The following is a 20,141-nucleotide window of genomic DNA, read 5'->3' on the forward strand; positions in this document are numbered from 1 at the left end:
TGTTTCTCTGCTTTGGTACACCCACTGCTGAGGGAGGAAATTGTAACTGATCAATCCTTTACAAAGGAGAGAGTGAGTGGGATGAATAGAGAAAGCAGCATCAATATATATGCACTACTGTGTATAAATGGATAGTTAGTGAGAAGTTGCTGTATAACACAGAGAGCCTGGTCTGGTGCTTTGTGATGACCTAGGGGGGTAGGATGAGGGGAAGGGAGGGAGATTCAGGAGGGAAGGGTTAGATGTATAATTATGGCTGATCTGTGTTGTTTTATGGCAGAAGCCAAAACAACATTGTAAAAATTAAAAAGCAAACAACAAAAGGTGGGGGAGGAAAAGGCCTTCTTCATCAAGTGCTTAAAGAGACCCCATGATACAGATTGTGGATCCTTTTAGGAATGTTTAGAGTAAGAACATGAGTGAAAGTGTTCTAAAACTAAATGATATGGCAAATCAGCGAAAAAGGAAATATACCTCAAGTATCCTGATTACTAGTCTGTTGATCTTAGGAGAATAGAATTTAACATTGTTGAAGTCATTCAAAATATTAGGGGAAAATCAAAATTGGTTTAAAGTTTAGAGAGAACAGTGAACATATGCTAGCAAATTCGATCCCAACTTTCTCTATATGTTTATCTTGGTATCGTGTGACAAAGCTATGTTTAACTAACTAGCTAAGTAACTAACTAAACATATAAATAAAATGTGAAAGGCCCCCAGAAGTTTAAGTGCAAATTATTTGCACAAAGAATTTTAGGGGAAAGTGAAGTTGGAAAACAACATCCTCTTATCTTCTTTTCACAGAAAAGCATAGAAGTACTACGTCAAAAATCAATTGATCAGTCAGAAAATAACCTGGGCACCAGACCTGGGACCCCTTATAGAGTCACATTACTTCAGAAAGGGATAGAATATTTGGCAAGCAACATACAAGGATGGGAGCTGAGCCAGGTGCAAAGGACTGTTTTACTCTGTTCCAATCTTGCTGTCTCATGACCACATGCTGGACAACATCAAATTCCTCCTCACTGCCTGTTGGTAGGATAGCCATCAGGCCCTAATACAGACTATGCCTTCCCAGAAATGGCTGATCTAAAGAGAAGCAGTCATATGATAGATACTTAGTGGGAGCACACGTTGGGATTTTAAGGTATACAAACATGTCTGAGATATAACCTCTCATGACTAGGAGTTTACAATCAAGTTGGGAGAAACAGCAGTTAGTGAGAATTTAAGCAACAGTAGAGAAGGAACCACCATGCAAGTTGATGATGACAATAATAAAGGAGCCCAAGAGGGAGAAAGGACAGAGGTTCAGAGGAGGCTACCTATGGACTAGAAGAGTTGAGACAACTTCTCAAAGGAGAATCCTAAGTTGGGTATTGAAGGATGAGTAGGAGTTGCATGGCAGAAATAAACCCAGCTGTGGTAACGAACAGAAAAAATAAAAATCTCTGTTGCAAGAAAAGTCATAGATGGGAACAAAAAAGCCATCTGGCTGGATTCAGTGGTTCAGACACACATGCCCATGTTCACTCTTACACGAAGCCACTTAGATCAACAGAGCTGCTGGTTTGCTGCAGAAATTCGCACTTACTCCTCCCTGCCTCTTTTTAATTTATTGTTCTAATCATGGGGCATAATAGCAGCCAAGTCATACGAAGATGGTGCTGTGACAGGATAATGGGCTCCGGCTTTGAAAATAACGTCTCAGTTTCTCCAAGGCCTCTTCTTTGGCAGCAGGAGACCATTAGCTTGTCACGTTGTCCAGCCCTATTGACACTATCTTTTAACTGCCCTTGAAGACCCATCTCCTAGGCAGCATGTCTGAGATTTTCAGAGCACTGGGCTTTTTGGACTGACATCCCAATCCATTTTATCATCTTAACTTCAGAAAATCTAAGGAGCAAGGAAGATTAAAGGCTTTTACGAATGGAGAAGAGCATCATGGGAAGACGTAAGAAAGGCTATATTCATGATAACAATTAAAGACAAAATGAAGTGGCAAGACAAGCAAGTTATTCTGCGAGAATTCTAGGAACAGATGTGTGTGCATGTGGCTACATGTAAGGATAAGGATCCCATGTTAAATACGTTAGTCAAGACAAAAATCAAATTTCTAAGCTGAATGTTTTTATAGCTTTGTATGGGACATAATTAGCGATGTAGGATGCTGCCAAATCCTGGCATATTTGCTCTGTCCTCAACTTTTCTTGTGAGACAGAGCTATATGTCTGGGTGGCCCCTTCTGTTGGCTCCATTCTTTCTGTCAAGAGTCTAAAGTGTTATTATGCCCATGAGGTTGGCCAGCTGTTCCCTGTATCTCCTGAGAACAAAATAAAGTAAATAAGCTCAAAGCACATGAAGAAGCTGGAGGAGAATGTAGGGGTGGGTAATTTCATAGGCTAATGAGTAAGAGGAGTATTCTAGCTATTTTGGGGAAGGGGTGGAGATTTCCAGGAATTGGGCCGCCACCCACTTTTTGGTCTTTATGGTTGACCTTGGAACTGTCACGATGCCTCTGGGTGTGTCACTTAGCTTACCGATGTGTTACAGTGAGCATATGGGTGTGTGCATGCTCAGTCAGCTCAGTCGTGTCTGGCTCTCTGTGACCCCATGGGCTGTAGCCTGCTAGGCTCCTCGGTCCACAGGATTCTCCAGGCAAGAATACTGGAGTGGGTTGCCATTCCCTCTTCCAGGGAATCTTCCTGATCCAGCGATCAGACCCGAGTCTCTTGCATCTCCTGCATTGCAGGCAAATTCTTCACTACTGAGCCACTGGGGAAGCCCACAGTGAGCATATACTGAGGCTCAAGATGTAGTAGAAGTTGACTCATCTGCCATCTTGGACCTATTTGGTTCTAATCACTTACATCATATCTATGGCTATGTCATTCTTTTAAAGATTGTGCCCTGCCCCATTCCCTCCTGTTTCAGGTGTAGTCTGGTCAGAAACCCCTAAGCATGTGGCGGAATCAGGGTAGACCTTCTTCCAATTGAGGCAGTCACTGGTGGGTGGGGCTGTCTCTGAATTTGTAACAGAAAGGGAGAGATACTATCCCTTACATGTGGAATCTAAAAAGATATAATACAAATGAACTTACTTACAAAATAAGAAGAGACTCAAAGAATGAACTTATGGTTGCCAGGATTTAAGGATGAGGGGGAAGGGATAGATAGGGAGTTTGGGATAGACATGTACACACTGCTATATTTAAAATGGATAACCTACAAGGACCTACTGTATAGCACAGGAAACTCTGCTCAATGCTATGTGGCAGCCTGGATGGAAGAAGGGTTTAGGGGACAATGGATATATGTATATGTATGGCTGAGTCCCTTTGCTGTCCACCTAAAACTATCACAACATTGTTAATTGGCTATAGTGGAAGTTACTCAATCATGTCTGACTCTTTGCGATCCCATAGACTGTAGTCTGCTAGGCTCCTCTGTCCATGGAATTCTCCAGGCAAGAATACTGGAGTGGGTAGCCGGTCCCTTCTCCAGGGGATTTTCTCAACCCAGGGTTTGAACCCACGTCTTCCACTTTGCAGGTGGATTCTTAACTGGCTATACCCCAATACAAAATTAAAAGTTTAAAATAAATAAATATGCAAAAAAAAAAAAAAGAAGAAGAAGAAGAAAGGGGTGATGCTGTAGGGAATTCAAGACAGAGTGGGAGGGGGACCCAGCGTCCTTTAAGGTCACTTCTCTCCAACTTCAGGCCTTCCTCATCTTCCTGGCTGGGAGCTTTCCCTGGAGATCATCAGTTAAGAAAATGAGCTCTGTATAAATACGTCTGTGTCCGTGTAGGGTCCCAGGACACGGGTCATAGTGACACCAGGGCTGTTCTTTGGGGATGCAGTCCTCCCCATCCTGGCTCTGAGAGCCATGGTTCCTACCCCACCCCACCCCCGGCCATGTTTCCAGCTCACAAAAGCATCATGGCTGCCAGGCTCTGATTAAAGGCCTCCATGGGGCCAGCACTTGCCGTCTGTCTTCTCTCCCTGCAGCCCTAGCCTCCCTTACATTCCAGTGTCCCCTCCCTCTTCCTGTTATTGTCCTGTTCCTTTCTGATAAGATTGCATTTGTCCCCCTGAAGAGGAACGTTTCTTTCCTGTACGTTAATAGTTTTCAAAGGCACACTAATGAAAAGATCTCTATCCTAACACCAGATAATTTATGCCAAGTGTTAAAGGACCAGGCAGACGAGAAGGCCTGATTCTCCTTTAATTACTTAGGAAACATTTGACCGACAATCACCAAGCTTGTGACTCTGGTTTCCAAATGCTGTTTTGTTTTGGCTACGGGGACAGGAATTGCATTTTACAAGCTAGAGTTAATGGTTCAGCTAGAAAGGAGAGTGAGAAGATGTGGGTTCCGAAGTTAACTTTGCTACTGTACTTAGTGGCTCACATATGGTTGGCTGGCAAGTTCCTTCTTATTTGGGCTTCTCAAGTGGCTCACTGGTAAAGAATCTGCCTGCAATGCAGGAGTTGCAGTTTTGATCCCTGGGTCAGGAATTTTCCCCTAGAGAAAGAAATGGCAACCCACTCCAGTATTCTTGCCTGGGAAATCCCATGGACAGCGAAGCCTGGAGGGCTAAATCCATGGGGGTGGTAAGAGCTGGGCACAACTTAGCGACTAAAACCATCCACTGCCACCCCACTTCTCACTGACTTCAGCTTCCTCGTTTGTGACATGGGGCCATCTATGCACTTCAGGGTTCTTGTGAGGGCTAGTGACATAGCCTGTCCACCATGCTTTTAAAGTGGAGAATATCAATATAAGGTAGTTTGATCATATAAATATGTAAATTGTGACTCAAGTTGAGATGCATGAACTCGAGGAAATAGGTCCCATAAAAGTCAGCATCATCTTTTTCCTCCAGCCCAGCTCCCAGTCAGTCAAACTTTGTTTAAAAATATTGTAGAAGTCTACTCAAGCCCCACTACGTGGAAAACGGTCCTTAGCAATCTACTGTAGAGCACATGGAACTCTGCTTATTGTTATATGGCAGCCTGGATGGGAGAGGAGTCTGTGGGAGAATGGACACATGTAAATGTATGGCTGAGTGCCTTCGTTGTTCACCTGAAACTGCCACAACATTGTTAATTGTCTATAGTAGTAGTAGCGTTAGTCTCTCAGTCGTGTCCGACTCTTTGCGACCTCCTGGACTGTAACCTGCCAGGCTCCTCTGTCCATGGGATTTTCCAGGTAAGAATACTGGAATAGGTAGCCGTTTCCTTCTCCAAGGGATCTTCCTGACCCAGGGATCAAACCCAGGTCTCCTGCATTGCAGGCAGATTCTTTACTGTCTGAGTTACAGGGAAGCCCCCCACACCCCAACCAATACAAAATAAAAAGTTAAAAATAAGAAAAAAGAGAAAATGGTCCTTAGAAATCATTGTACAGATGGCAAAACTGATCCCACCCCCTCACCTCTCAAGTAATAAGAGAATCATTTAAATTGGTGCATCTTTTAACAGCAAAGTCAGCACTAGAATTCAGTGGAGACTTGAGCCACCTGGGCTGTGCTCTTTCCAGTCAAACATGCAGTTTCTCCCACCAGGAGTAGGATTGCTGTGTTGCCCTTTAAAGACATGTTAGTTATAAACTGAATAAACCGTGGACTGACTATGGATTCCCTAGCATGAAAGCAAAGGGCTTAGATGCAAAGTTACAGCCCTTCTATTTCAAGGCTGTTGTGGATCTTCTGAGTTGATTGTCTTCTAATCTGTCTTCCTGTTTCTCTTGGCTCTGCTGACTTACCCCTCTCTTGGCCCTGAGTCCCTTGGCTGGCTACCTTACCAGCGCAATTTCTGGTCTTTGGTTTGTTATCAGTGGTTCAGAGAATCTGACATCCCTTAGTGCAATGGCAAACCTGTCAGCCTACCTAGAAATAAGAGAAAATTATTTCCATAGAAGCCATAAGAACAAACGGAAAAGCCATTGATTCATATAAAAGTGAGGCTGGAGATACAAAAGACTTAGGAATTCTCAGGGGAAAGAAGGGTCTAACACAATGGTGCTCTAACCTGGATGTAAATTAGAATCATCATTGGAGCCTGTAAAACTTTCTGATGCCCCAGTTCCACCCTAGATGGGTGGTTGACTAACATCAGAAACACTTGGAGGGCTCCTTAACACAGATTTCTGGGCTCCACCCACAGAGTTTCTGATTCGATGGGTCTCTGATGGGGTCTGAGGATTTTCAATTCTAACACATTCCTGAATGATGGTGTGTTGCTGGTCCAGGGGTCTCATTTTGAGAGACACATCTCTAGACCAATTATTATCATTGTTTCTAGGGATAGGATCCAGACATACTTACTTTTTAAGGTCCATGGGTGATTCCAATGTGTAGCCAAATTTGCTAACTACTGATGATACAGGGCAATGCAGATTCTAGAACAAGTAGGTATGGTGGCCCATTCACAATTCTGGCCTTCTCAAGAGGATGTTGCCCTGAATCTTTTCAATAGAGTGTGTCATTCTAGTAATTAGATGGGGAGGCATCTGCTTTTTTGGTACGTGCCATTCAATTGAAAAGACACTAAGAATTTGTTGTGCTAAAATATTCCTTCCTATGCTTCTTTAGTCCCTTCTCTTGTCTTTAATTAGTTACCTAATTTCATAAGTTACCTGTGCTTGCTGTCTGTGCCTTAAAGACATTGAAAAGGCCAGTCTGAATTCCCAATGGAGGCTGGAAGAAGTGAAGGGAGAAACTGGCCACAGCTTCCCATCCCTTCCCTGTAGTCTGAAGACCTTTTTAGCTGAAAGAAAAGCACAATAGGACACTGCAACTGTGAAATGCCAGAGGTCAATATCTTGTCCTCACATGGTCATCAGTAGTCCTAATCACACTCAGGAAAGCAGCATGTCTGGTACTGGGGAAACTTTGCATAAAATATGTAATAACTTCTCACCATCTGAGGTCAGTGGAATGACACCTGCAAAAATGGAATCAGTAGATATAAACCTCCAGTTAGTCATTAATTGTGGTGGTGATTTAATTGCTAAGTCGTGTCCGACACTTTGTGACCCCATGGACTGTAGCCAGCCAGGCTCCTCTGTCCATGGGATTCTCCAGGCAAGAGTACTGGAATTTGTAGCCATTTCCTTCTCCAGGGGATCTTCCTGATCCAGGGACTGAACCTGAGTCTCCTGCATTGGCAGGCAGATTCTTTGCTGCTGAGCCACCTGGGAAGCCCTAGTCGTTAATTAAGGGGATTTAATAATGAATACCGATCTGTTCTATGACGAAGCTCATTTCCTGCATTTTCTTATGTCATTTGATCACAACAACCTTATGAGACAGCCATTAGGGTTCTGTTTTATAGAGAGAGGCACAAAGGTTCAGAGAGATAATATAGTTCACCAAAGGTTATAAGGCTAGAATTCCTACTAAAGTCTCACCTAATACAGCACTGAGAGCTAGAGACTTTTGTACACAAAACAGACCAGGAGAGGAGACTGAGTATCAGCAGGGAGCTCAGGTGAGTCATGTACAGTGGCTGGAGTCACTGTGGGTAGGGTAGCTGCTGAAGAGGCTTGAGAATGAGGCTAAGTTGGAAATAAAGGGAATGGGTTCTGAAGACAGTGAAACCAACCGTATAATTTGGCATGAAGCCTCCATCTTAGGCTAGGATAGTTCCTAGTTAACAAAAAAACAAACACTACAATAACACAAGCTTGAAAACATTATTCACACTAGCCAAAGATATTGTAAACGTGATTTAGTTATTTATGTACACACATCCACAAGTGATTTGCAAAGCCTGGAAACGTTACAGATACTGATTTGTAATTTATTCTTTTGTTTGTTTATTTTTAATCTGTTAGTAATTCAACCTGAAAAGTTTGTTGATATTGATAAATATTTTTATAAAACATGGTTTATAAGGAGTGTATTTTATTACATTATATGTATGTGCCATACTTAATAAGCTCTCTACTGTAAGGCTTTTGCTTTTATCAAGATGTACTCTTTCTAAAGGGCTTTCTAGGTGGTGCTAATGGTAAAGAACCCACTTGCCAATGCAAGAGACACAGGACATGCAGGTTTGATCCCTGTGTTGGAAAGATCCCCTGGAGGAGGGCATGGCAACCCACTTCAGTATTCTTGCCTGGAGAATCCCATGGACGAGGAGTCTGGTGGGCTACAGTCCATAGCGTTGCAAAGACTCAGGCAAATGTCTTAGTTTCAGATGTACAACACAATGATCCAACTATATCCATAAATACATATCTATTCTCTTTCAGATTCTTTTCCCTTATAGGTTATTACAAAATATTGAGTATATTTCCTGTGCTATACAGTAGGTCTTTGTTGGTTATCTATTTTATATACAGTAATGTGTGTGTTAAAATAAAATCCCTAGAAGTTGAATTGCTGGATCTTACATATGCATATTTTTAAGGTTTTGGATACCTATTACCAAATTCCTCTACAGGAAGTTCTTTATTTTGTTAAACTAGTTTTCCACCTGCATTGTCAGAGGTCACTCACTTCTAGCAACCTTGAAAACACTGGATCTTAATACTTTTAAATACCAGTTGGATAGGTGAAAATTGATGCTCTTTGAATTTCTTATTGGCATTGCATTCTCTTAGAAAATTAAAAAAAAAAAATTAACCAAAGTGAATTTCTATACTGATTACAAATTTATCAACTTTGTAATGACAAATTTTTGCTTAAATCAAAATTTAGACCTATTGGCACATTTGCTCTTCATGTTTCTATTCTAACTTCATCTTCATAGACTCTGGACTTTTTGAATTAGAACTCCTACATACATAGTTTGTGTTTGTGGGGGAATGGGTTATCCCCAACCCTAAAACCATGTGTTTCTGAACTAAAAAAAAAATGAATGTATTCTCCTTAGGAAAATCCACATCTCTACTCGCCTTCATTTCTCTACCATTCTCTACCCTCCATTAGTCAACTCATTTCCCAATTAACCCAAGCATCCTTGATTCGGGGGGTAAAAGGCGAAACTGAGGGCTGTGCAGAGAATATATAATACCCCCACGAGGGCGTCAGAATTTGACAGCCTTCAATAGGTTAATTTTTCAAAGTGGTAAGCTGATATTTGTGTATAAAATGCACATCTGCAGGGTAAATGGTATTAAGTGTTGGTGAATTATGGTCCCAGCCCAGGGGTCACTTGGGCTTCAATGCTACAAGCACCTTAATGCTTTTTTGAATGAAGGCTCCACTAATTGCTTCCATATGATTCTCCCCCGGCCCCTCCCCCAGCCTCCATCACTGTCCCCACCCCCTCCCACTTGTGCCCTGGCATGGGAATAATGAGCTATGAAATTGTGCTGTATTGACTGGGGGCTGATGTTAGAACAGAACCTGCCATTTTCCCCGGGATTTGCTTTGGCTCTTGAAGTTCAGACAGCGTAGGGGGTCAAGTCCCAGAAGCCCCAAGTCCCCCCACCCTGCTCCCTACTACCCATTCCTTTAAACCACTGGGACTGCACACTTACGCTGCGAAGGGGCAGGCGGATCATTAATTAGCCCGGCTCTTAGGCTGTCTGCTGGGAGGGGTATCCGAGAACATTTTAAAGGGTGTGCCGGCATGTTGATGGGAGGAGGGAGAGGAAAGGAGTTGTAGGCATTCCCCAAACACACTGTTGGAAGGGCCGCCTGGGTGAAGCAAGCCAGTCCAGAAACGAGTCTTCTGAGGTTTCCTCCTCTCCATCCAGATAACCACGCACAGCCTGACCCCAGCAGGCTGGAAGGAGCACCGAGAGACAACTCAGGCTGGCCACCCAGACCGGAGTTCAAGTCAAGAACATCCTCAATGTGGCTAAAAGAGGATCCGCAGGAGACCTGGCAATGGACAAACATGGAGAAGCCCTGCATATATTATGCACCTACTGCACACCAGGCACTTCCGTGAGCATCCCTGATTCTACCCACTGGCTCCTTTGGGAGGAACGTGCCCATTCACATCAAGCTGCTTGGCCAAGATGACCACTGGATCTTAGAGCTGTCAGATCTGATTCACGCTCGGATCTGCCTGGCTTCAAACCTGTGCTCTCCAGCACCATAAGCCTACGGTGTGTGTCCTGGAGTCACTCAGACCGGGGCTGGAGGCTGGCCATTTCACTCAAAAGCTGGGTAATCCAGAGATGCTCAATTTTCACGTCTATAAAATGAGACGCTCTTTCTATATGCCCTTTACAACTGTTGTGAGAATAAAAGAACGAATATGAAGCAGTCAACGGAGTGTAGCGCCTGTGTAGCAAGCATTCTGAAGATGTTAGCTGTTGTCAGGCATTGCTGTTTGTTGTTACTATTATTATGTTTCCTCCTAGGAACCACTCATCCAGCCACTCATGCTTCTTGACACTCAGTCAGTCTAGAGTCCCCTGCTAGCCTCCCTGGATTCTAAGCCTCGCTTCTTCTAGTCAGTCTAGCTTGAGAGGACTTGGCATCTCTGAGTTCCTACAGCTCCCTGTCCTATTTCCTTGGCAGTGATACACTCTGTCCTCTTTCTTTAATTGTACTGTTGAACTAGTATTTTGATTTTATGGCTGTTTAATTTCCCCATGTTTATGGTCTATTCCCAACTAAATTGTGAGGATCTCTGTAGCACAAAGATCTCACATTTCTTTGAGTTTCTTAGTGCACCTGGTTGGAAGCCATGCCAATATTGCTGCCCCAAAAAGTTTGAGAATTCTATCTTAATAAGTAGCAATTTAATAAAGAGTGTAAAATCTTACGTTAGGTACCCCTGAATAAATTGAGTGGAGTTTGTTTTTATCTCTCCCATCACGTCTGGTCTGCAGCCTCTACCCTGGTCATTACTGCTCAATCTGGCATCTAAATACTAGTCAGTATTTGGTAGGGGGATTCTCTTTTGAGATAATTAGGTGTTATTTTGAAAAAACAAAACAGAACACCTTGGTAAATGAAACAGCTCAAAAAGTGGATTCAGGGACTTCCCTGGTAGTCCAGTGGTTAAGATGCTGTGCTCCCAGTGCAGGGTGTGTGGATTTGATCCCTGTTTGGGGAACTAAGATCTTGCATGTCACTTGGCCAAAAAAAAAAAAAAAGTCAGTTTCAGCCAGACTAAACTGTATTTGTTTTGAAAGGTTCTTTTCTCTCCACCATGGATTTGGCTTTGTAGCCAAACAAATAGTTGGCATTTATGTATCTTTACGCAGCACAATGTCATGCTGTATGCTTACATTTAGAGTTCTTTCAGACACATTTTATAGAAACTCAACACAAACCAGCTTGAGACAAAAATGGATGTTAGGAATGAATTCAAAAACCAGAACAGCTTTCAGAGCTCTCAGAAATTGGAATCTGTGAACAGCAGAAACTAACACAGCATTGCAAAGCAACTAAATTCCAATAAAAACAAAACACAAAAACAAACCTGGAATCTGAACCATCTTCCTCTTTCTGCATTCCCTACCTCTTACTCCCCCATCCCAGGTGGTAGATTTACTACATTTTTTTTTAAGCTCCGAGATTATACTCTCAATCCTCCACAATCAAATAAGAAAGGAGTTTTCTCCAACAGCTGTACTTAGGAAACTACAAGGAAGAATTCTGATAGAAACAAGAATATGGGTATCACATTTAGCATAGTCTGGGTCCCGTGTCTCCTGTGCTCCCACCCTTTTTATAATCAGGATGATCACTCTTCAACAGTCTTAAGACAGCTAGCATGAAAGGTTAAACAACTGAACATTGTTAGATTGTTTTGCCCTCACTCATGATATTATTTATTTAACAAGTATTTACTGACCACTGAAGAGAGAATGAACAAGGGAGGTGATTACTATCCTTATGTAGTTAATATTCAAAGGGGGAGGAGTGACGATTAAATAATTTCAAATAGGGACACTCCCAGTAATCCAGTGGTTAAGACTTCACCTTCCAATGCAGGGGGTGTGGGTTCGATCCCTGGTCGGGGAGCTAAAATCCCACGTGTCTCATGACCCAAAAAAACAGAGCATAAAAACAACAGATGCGATATTGTAACAAATGCAATATAGACTTTAAAAATGATTCACGTCAAAAAAAAATCTTTTAAAAAAATCTTAAAAAAAAATTCATTCAACAGAAGATTTGGTAATAGTTGTGGAAGGAAAACTCTGAGTGGTCCAGGAGCATCCAATTCAAGGAAGAGATGGATTCCAGGATGAAGGGAAGTGTTGTAATTGCCCTGGCGAAGAGGAAGAAAGAGAACATTTGCCACTTGTGAGAATACCTACGGGAGAAAAAGCAAGCTCAGTCCAAGAAGCTGAGAACAAAAGGTTCAGAATGCTGACACCCAGGAGACTTGTCCTTCTCCTCTGGGATCCCCGACACAGGGTCTTTACTAGAATCCTGAGTGGTATGCTCAACCCAGCCTCTTAGTCAACCTTTCCAAGCGTGTGTGTGTTAGACCTTTGACTTTAGAAGATGGAAAACGTTGCTTTCTACAATTCTCATCACGAAAGGCAGCCCATTGTTCACTTGAAATGTGCTTTGGACAGTGGAGATCTCTGCAACCCACTTAGACAGCTGGGGATGGAGAAGGTAGAGGCCACGTTGTTCTTTTCCATATCACCTTGTCATTTGATCATGGACATCCATGTTAGGAGATCCTTCTCTTAACCACATATCACCCTATTAATATCTCTCTTGTGATACATACTTTCTACCTGTTACATTTATCTGTGTTCACCTCTTCACACCACAACTGATCCCCAAGAACATGATGAAGTTGGTTATCTGTCTGTCTTCTGTGTCTCTTTCAACAAGGTATCTACCAGAGTAGGTGCTTATGATGAAATTCATGCTTATATGGTAAATACTATTTTCCAGATATTATTCTTTGAAATCTGCATGACAATTCTATCAGGGAAGCAAAATTAACAACATTTTTCAAATGAGTAAACTGAGTCACAGACAGGTTAAGTAACTAGTGAAATGTCACAGAGCTTATAAACACTGGAGCCGAAATTTGAACTGAAGAAATCTGGTGCCAGAATCGAAGATCTTATCTATGATGCTCTACTGTCTACTGAGTACTAAATAAATTCATACATGGATATAAGGATGGATGGATGGATGGATGAGTAAGAACAAAACTATAGGCATAGAATCCTGGAAATGGAGCATTCAGGAAGAATTCTCAACAGAAATTCATAGGACTGAGTGTATCTTAAAAACCACAGAAGAAAATATGTGCAATTAAATATAGTTGTTTTAATGTCCAGTGGAAAGCTTAGAAGGACATTCCTCAGGTTGCAAATCAGTTCCTCAAATCTATATACAGACCTTATCAAACTACAAACATGTGGTTCACAACAATTAAGAGTAATCTTGAATTCCACTATTCTAAACTCCAAATAATTTTGTAATTTCCCTTTCTCCTTATTTCCCTAGATTCCTCAAATCATTCTTCAGTACTCACTTTTGCCATGTAAGTATCATCAATGTCAGTGGCTCAGTCACATCTGACTCTTTGCGACCCCATGGACTATAGCTGCCAGGCTCCTCTGTCCACGAAATTCTCCAGGCAAGAGTACTGGAGTGGGGAGCCATTCCATTCTCCAGGGGATCTTCCTGAACCAGGGATCAAAACCCAACTCTCTTGTGTCTCCTGCATTGGCAGGTAGATTCTTTACCCCTAGGCCACCTGGGAAACCCTCTGTTGGAAGCTACTGATTCTTAAAAAAGCTGATGAAATAATTTAAGAAGTCAACCCCAAGAAAACGGCATCTTGGAATACAGCAGAAATAGGATCAAGAGGGAGGCTGCCAGGCCTACTGCTAGTGACACAATTCCATAGTCTGCATTTTATTATGGGACCCTGGGGGTTTTAGTTAAACCCACTAGAGCTAAAGAGTTACAGGCATTCCTATCTAATTTATGGTTCTGCAAAACACACTAATTTGATTGAAAGAAACACATTGTTGAGATAATTTATGTGCTTTTATTGTTAAACATGCATCATAGCTTATAGACTATTGGCCTTTATTTATTTATTTCCTGGAGAAGGGAATGGCTACCCACTCCAGTGTTCTTGGCAGGAAAGTTCCATGGATAGAGGAACCTGGTGGGCTATACAGTCCATGAGTTTGCATAGAATCTGACACAACCGAAGAGACTTCGCACACATTCACGCACGTCGGTATGACTCTGTCTTGATTGTAATGACTCTATAGTAAGGGTTGCAATTCGGAATTGTAGGTTCTGCCATTTTGATATTCTTTTTCAAAATTGTTTTGGTTATTCTGAGTCTTTGCTCGTTAATTTTTGTAGAAATCCTGTTGGAATTTTGATATAGATTGCATCAAGTCTATAAATCAAGTGGAAGACTTTGCCATCTTAAGAATATTGAATTTTACAGTTCATTAGTATAAAATTTTGATTTCTTAATTTCAGTAATTTTGGGTTTTAAATTTCTCTCAGCAGTGGTTTATTTACCACTTCCTGATAACCTGTCCACTTTATTTGGAGTGGAGTTATATGGGTATTCCTACTTATAATTGAGTATCTTCCTTTTCATCCCTTATAACATTGTTGTCATTCATTTAACTTATTTGTATGTCATAATCACCTTAAATTGTTGCTATTATTAGCTTAAGCAAGCATTTATTAGACTAATACAAATAAATTAAATCAAAGGTTTTATTTTGCCTTTATTTTCCCAAAATTCTCTTTGTGCAGATTCAAATTTCTGACCTATACCCTTTTCCTTCCCTCTGAAGAACTTTTAATCATTCCTGAAAGGCAAGTTTACAGTTTAAATTCTTTGAACAGTTTAACTATTTCACTACACACTTTTCTTGCTAGCATGGTTTCTAACAAAAAGTTCAATGAGATGTTTAAACTTCTTTCTCTGTAGGTAAGTATGCATACTCTTATCTTTGAAGATTTCTCCTTGTTTGTGGTTTGTGCAATTTGAATAGTGTATGCGTAAGTGTACTTTTTGGGGGGAGCATTCATCCAGCTTGATATTCTCTGAGTTTCCTGCATCTATGGTTTGATATCTATCATTAATTTTGGAAATTTCTCAGCTATTATAACTTCTCAATTCTTTCCTTCACCTTCTGGTATTTCCATTACACAGATGTTACATGTTTTAAATTGTCCTGTAGTTTTTGGATATTGTCTTTAAAATTGTTTTTCTTGTTGATCATCAGTTTTGGAAGTTTCTATTGATATATCTTCAAGCTCGCTAATTCTTTCCTAGGTCATATCTGGTCTACTTATGAACTTATTAAGGCAATGTTCAGTTTTGTTGCAGTGTTTTTGATTTCTAGCATTTCTTTTTGACACTCTCTTAGAGTGTCCATTTGTCTTTTTACATTGCTCATCTGTTCTTGAATGTTGTTTTTTAGTCACTTTTTCCTTTAGAGTCCCTAACCTATAAATCATAATGTATTTTAAGTTCTTCTGATAACCTAAATCTCTGCCATATCTGCATCTGATTCTGATACTTGATCTATCTCTCCAAATTGTGTTTTTTGGTTTTTAGGGTGCCTTGTAATTTTTTTGTTAAATACTAGGTGTAAGTTACTATGTAAAATGAACTGAGGCAGACAGGCCTTCATTATGAGGTTCTATGCACTGGGGCTAGAAATTAGACAGTTAACTGTTAACTAAGGCTGTAGGTGTCAGAGGCTAAACTTTTCTGTGGTATTCTTGGTTTTTTTTTTTCCTTTTTTTCCTCTGATATCATTGAGTTTTCCCAGGAACCTTTTCTTAAATACATTCTGAGACTTGTACTTCTTTATTTTATTCACAACACCTGTTATTATTTGGGAATACTGCTGATGTGATAACAAGTGTGAGGTATGGGAAATTTTCTATAATCCTAGGATTAGGTCTCAGTCTTTTTGTGAACTTGTGGCCCTACTGTGATCGTCACAGTGTTTCTCAGCCTCTCTCCTTCAGTGACACAGGAAAGCTGGAGAGGAATGTAGTGGGTGTTTCTACTCCCCCATGTGGAACACTGGAGCTGAGTTAACTTAGGTATTTCCCTTTCCCTTGGTTGGTTAGACTCTTGTAAAGTACAAGGTGGTTAGGCTCAGATAAAACAATTTCCCCTGATGGCAGCCTTTTGTTAAAGCAAACAGAATGCTCCTGCCTTATTTCAAAATGGTTGCTGGTCTCTCCCTCCTGAAGGAAGCATGGGAAGGAGGCAGATTTTTCCTCAATTCTTCACCCTCACAAGCTGGTGGGTAAAACTCATGAAAGTGTGGTGATTCTCCTAAGGCTGGAGCCTTTGGAGTTCTTAACTCTTAAGATTACCCTGAGCCTCTAGAAATTTATTGGTAATAGTTCAAGTTCTCCTACCATGGTACTCACGCCAGAGACAGACTTCTGTTTCTGGGCTGCTGCTCTGGTAAGACACAACTACATATCTGTACCCACCTATCTCTCCAACATTGGAGCTGTGGTTTGAGCAAAGTTCATCCAGAAGGGTGTTGGCCAATCTGAGACTCATCTGAAGGTGTGGAAATTGGACTTCTAGGTTCAGAACCTAACCATTCAGCTAAAGCATCTTCATTAAGTGGGGGTACTTCATTAAGTGAGAACTCAGAACTGTGGGCATAGCGGCGAGGTAGCATGTGTCTGGTTGAAGATGCAAAGATGCTGCTAATGTTATCATGACCACTGTCTGCTCACCAGCCAGTGCTCTGCTGATGCAAACAGATCAGGAAAAGAGGATTGACTCTGATGTAACCTCCCAGCTTAAGAAATCGTAAACATTATAGGAACCCTGAGCACAGAATGAGGATAGGATTGGGGGGTCCTATAGTTGAATAGATTGCACTTCTGGACTTCTTACTAATAGGGTCATGTGGTTACTTGATTACTCAGTGAATGGTCTGGAACGTTCTATCTTAATCCAGACCCTTGTCAAGGGATATTCCACTTGAGTAAATATGTTGTAATGAATTGACTTTTTAAAAATTCACTTGAGGTCAAATTACACAGCTATGTTTTCAACAGATAAGGAGCAGGCACATGCTATAATAAATGAGACATGAGATGTTAGGGAGAAACTAGACCTCGCTTTTAGTTGAGGCAGGCCATGTTGAGGGCAATGTCGGCTTGGTTATAAGACAATAATCCTGTGGGTCAAGAGACCCCATTTGGGCGAAGTTTTAGAACACCAGATGGCATGAGTAGTGTGCAAAGTTAAAACATCTGCAGATTTTTCTATATGGAATGAAAATCAAATAAAATTTTAAGAAGCAATGAAACTCATAAAGTTTATGGATTGGCTTTGAAAGGGGACAAGCAAGATATATGGAGACACTGGAGAAGTTAAAAATGAGTACTTCAAAGAGATCTGCAAGTGTTTTCTGGAACTTTCTTTTCCTCTTTTTATTTGAGGGATTTCCCCCCCTATTTTAAAAGTAATTATAGAAAATTCTGAAAACACAGAAATGAATAAAGAAGACAATCTGTTCCCATTCCAGTATTTGTTATTACATCCTTTCATTTTTTTCCCCTAATAATGGGACTTAAGCCAGAGATATCAAGCAAGAACCTCTCTGTGGATTTAAAAGTTTGAGAACAGACCTAAATGACATTTTAAGTCTAACATTGGAGACAGCACCAGCAAAGAGAATGTGAGGATGTAGGAGCTTTGATTGAGGTTTCATTCAGGGCTTAATTGCCTCTGAGGGCATTTTCAACTTAGTGCACTTGAAATATGGGACCAAGAAGAGCTGTTAGGTAAAACAAGAAACTCCTTCATCTGGTATTGTTTTGGAAAATATGTTGCATGAACAACCAGTGCTAAAGATGTTAATTAATATTCACTGCGAAACACATTTCCATGCTCAAAGGAGTTAAGAACACGGCTGGGCTGAATAAAACCAGATTTCTCTACTGCAGAATTTCTCATACCATTTAATATGCTACTATGCAGTGCCAGTCTCTGAGACAGGAAGTAGAGTATGTAGTATTTCTCAGGTACTGACTGAGAAGGTGACCGTAGAAGGAGCTAGTATCCCAAACAGCCACTTTGGGAAATTCTGCCTTCTATCCATTTGGAATGATGCTTTGCTCATGTTTCTAGGGATGTAGGAGGTAAGCATGCTGCAAAGGACAGTCGTGAGACCCTGTGGCAGAGTCACCAAGATGACTTTGCCAAGCATGGAGTAAGGCACCGGGGGTTCTCCATTAGGTGCTCAAGATCTATTAAGAGGACCAGCTGGGAAAGCAATTTAGGCGCTACTGCCCTGGAGGGAGCTAGAGAAATGAGGCAGTCGACCAGGCATGAGTCAAAGAGGACCACGGAACTAAGGCAAAGCAGACACTGACCCAACCCAACTCTGCTGGTGCTTGTAGCAAGGAGAAAACAAAGCAGATAGGCTAATCAGAGCCTCTGGGAAGTTAAATTGCTTCTGAGTTATCTCTTTGGGCTTAGAAGCCACTTTTTACAGTTGAAAGTATTCACAAAGGAGCCTCCTTTCTTGGTTTTAAAGAAAGCACATCTTATTACCTTCTAAATTGGGCTATGAGGATCCAGTTCACCACCCTACAGAGGATTGTGTTGCTTTTAACTTCTACTTACTCAAACACTGTAATACTCATGTGGGAGATAAGGCACATTATGCAGTTTAGCTGCTGCTGCTGCTAAATCGCTTCAGTTGTGTCCGACTGTATGCGACCCCATAAATGGCAGCCCACCAGGCTCCTCTGTCCCTGGGATTCTCCAGGCAAGAAGACTGGAGTGGGTTGCCATTTCCTTCTCCAATGCATGCATGCATGCTAAGTCGCTTCAGTCATGTCTGACTCGGTGCAACCCCATAGACGGCAGCTGACCAGGCTCCTCTGTCCATAGGATTCTCGAGGCAAGAATACTGGAGTGGGTTTCTTCTCCAATGCAGTTTAGAGAGAGGTTAAATAAATGAAGTCAGGAGTTAGCAACACATATACACTACTGATAGCACGTATAAAATAATAACTAATGGGAACCTACTGTATAGCACAGGGAACTCTACTCAGTGCTCTGTGGTGACCTGAATGGGAAAGAAGTCCAGAAGGGAGGAGATATATGTATATGTGCGACTGATTCATTTTGCAGTACAGTCGAAACTAACACAGCATTGTAAAGCAACTATACTTCAATAAAATTAATTTAAAAAAGAGTGTAGTGGTAACAAGGCAACAGGTCCTCAAGAGCATTGTAGCTATTATTTTATGCAACTATATTATCTGTGAAGATCATCAAAGGGCTGGAAAATGGGCCTTGTGATTCCCATTCAGAGAAGCTTGAAGTCAGGAGGAATCTTTACTGCAGAGAAATTGGCAGTAGAAGAAATGGTATGGCTTTCAGAGTAAGACAGATCTGGATTTTAATTCTGAGATTCCTGAATCTCTTTTGCCTTGCACCCAGGCCATGTCTGGAGTCATGCTATATACATATATATGGCCATAAATATTAACAGCTACAAGATCCCAAGTCACTTTCCACATGCTCTGCGTTGGCTCATTAGCAATATGATGTGAACAGTTTATTGTTCTCTCAAAGTTTCCATTCCTCACCTGAAAAACTGGATTAGTGTTATTTTTTAACTCAGAGTTCAAATAGGGTAAGTTTTAAATATACATCAAGTATCCAGCAAGGTTCTCAAGTATATCCTGACAAAAACTACTCACTGAGCAAGTCTTTGGCAGGCCAGTCATACTTTGCCTTCTTTGGTGTTCAAGTTACAGGTTATCAATGCTGACATCCTCTTTAAAATGGCAATAAAAGACCTTGATTATCAGTCACTCATGTTCCAGGGAAAAGCTATTTAATCTGAGATGGCTGTATAACCTCAGAAAAATTATTTAACAGCTCTGCTATCTGTCATGTATCTTTTGAAACAATTTCATCCCATCCTAGAACAAAATCAATCTGGACTTTGGAAACTCGAGTAGGAGGTTTAGGTTTTTGCAACTTTAGACCAAGCTCCTGAATGTTTCCAAGTCTGTGCTTCCTCATGCATAAAATGCCAATGATATTTGTCCAGTCTATTTCGCAGTACTGTAGTGAGGAAAAACTTAGATAAAGTGTTTGGAAGTGCTAGGTGGGATGTAGCTTTAAGTTACCATAAATGGAGGAAGAGAATTCACAGGTTTCTGCGATGGCAGGCTCCATAAAGACGTA

General features: G+C 41.2%; 1 long non-coding RNA gene across 1 annotated transcript in view; it reads left to right on the forward strand.

Moving 5' to 3' along the window:
* Positions 1 to 20,141, forward strand: part of LOC145524300 (uncharacterized) — a 284,203-nt gene that overhangs the window by 242,418 nt on the left and 21,644 nt on the right. The window contains exon 9 of the long non-coding RNA XR_014067387.1: positions 13,406 to 13,442. This is a non-coding gene — a long non-coding RNA (uncharacterized LOC145524300). The remainder of the gene's footprint in view (positions 1 to 13,405; positions 13,443 to 20,141) is intronic.

This window comes from Giraffa tippelskirchi, chromosome 10, assembly GCF_054371585.1.
Source record: "Giraffa tippelskirchi isolate mGirTip1 chromosome 10, T2T-mGirTip1v1.2.pri, whole genome shotgun sequence".
Classification (NCBI taxonomy): Eukaryota; Metazoa; Chordata; class Mammalia; order Artiodactyla; family Giraffidae; genus Giraffa; species Giraffa tippelskirchi.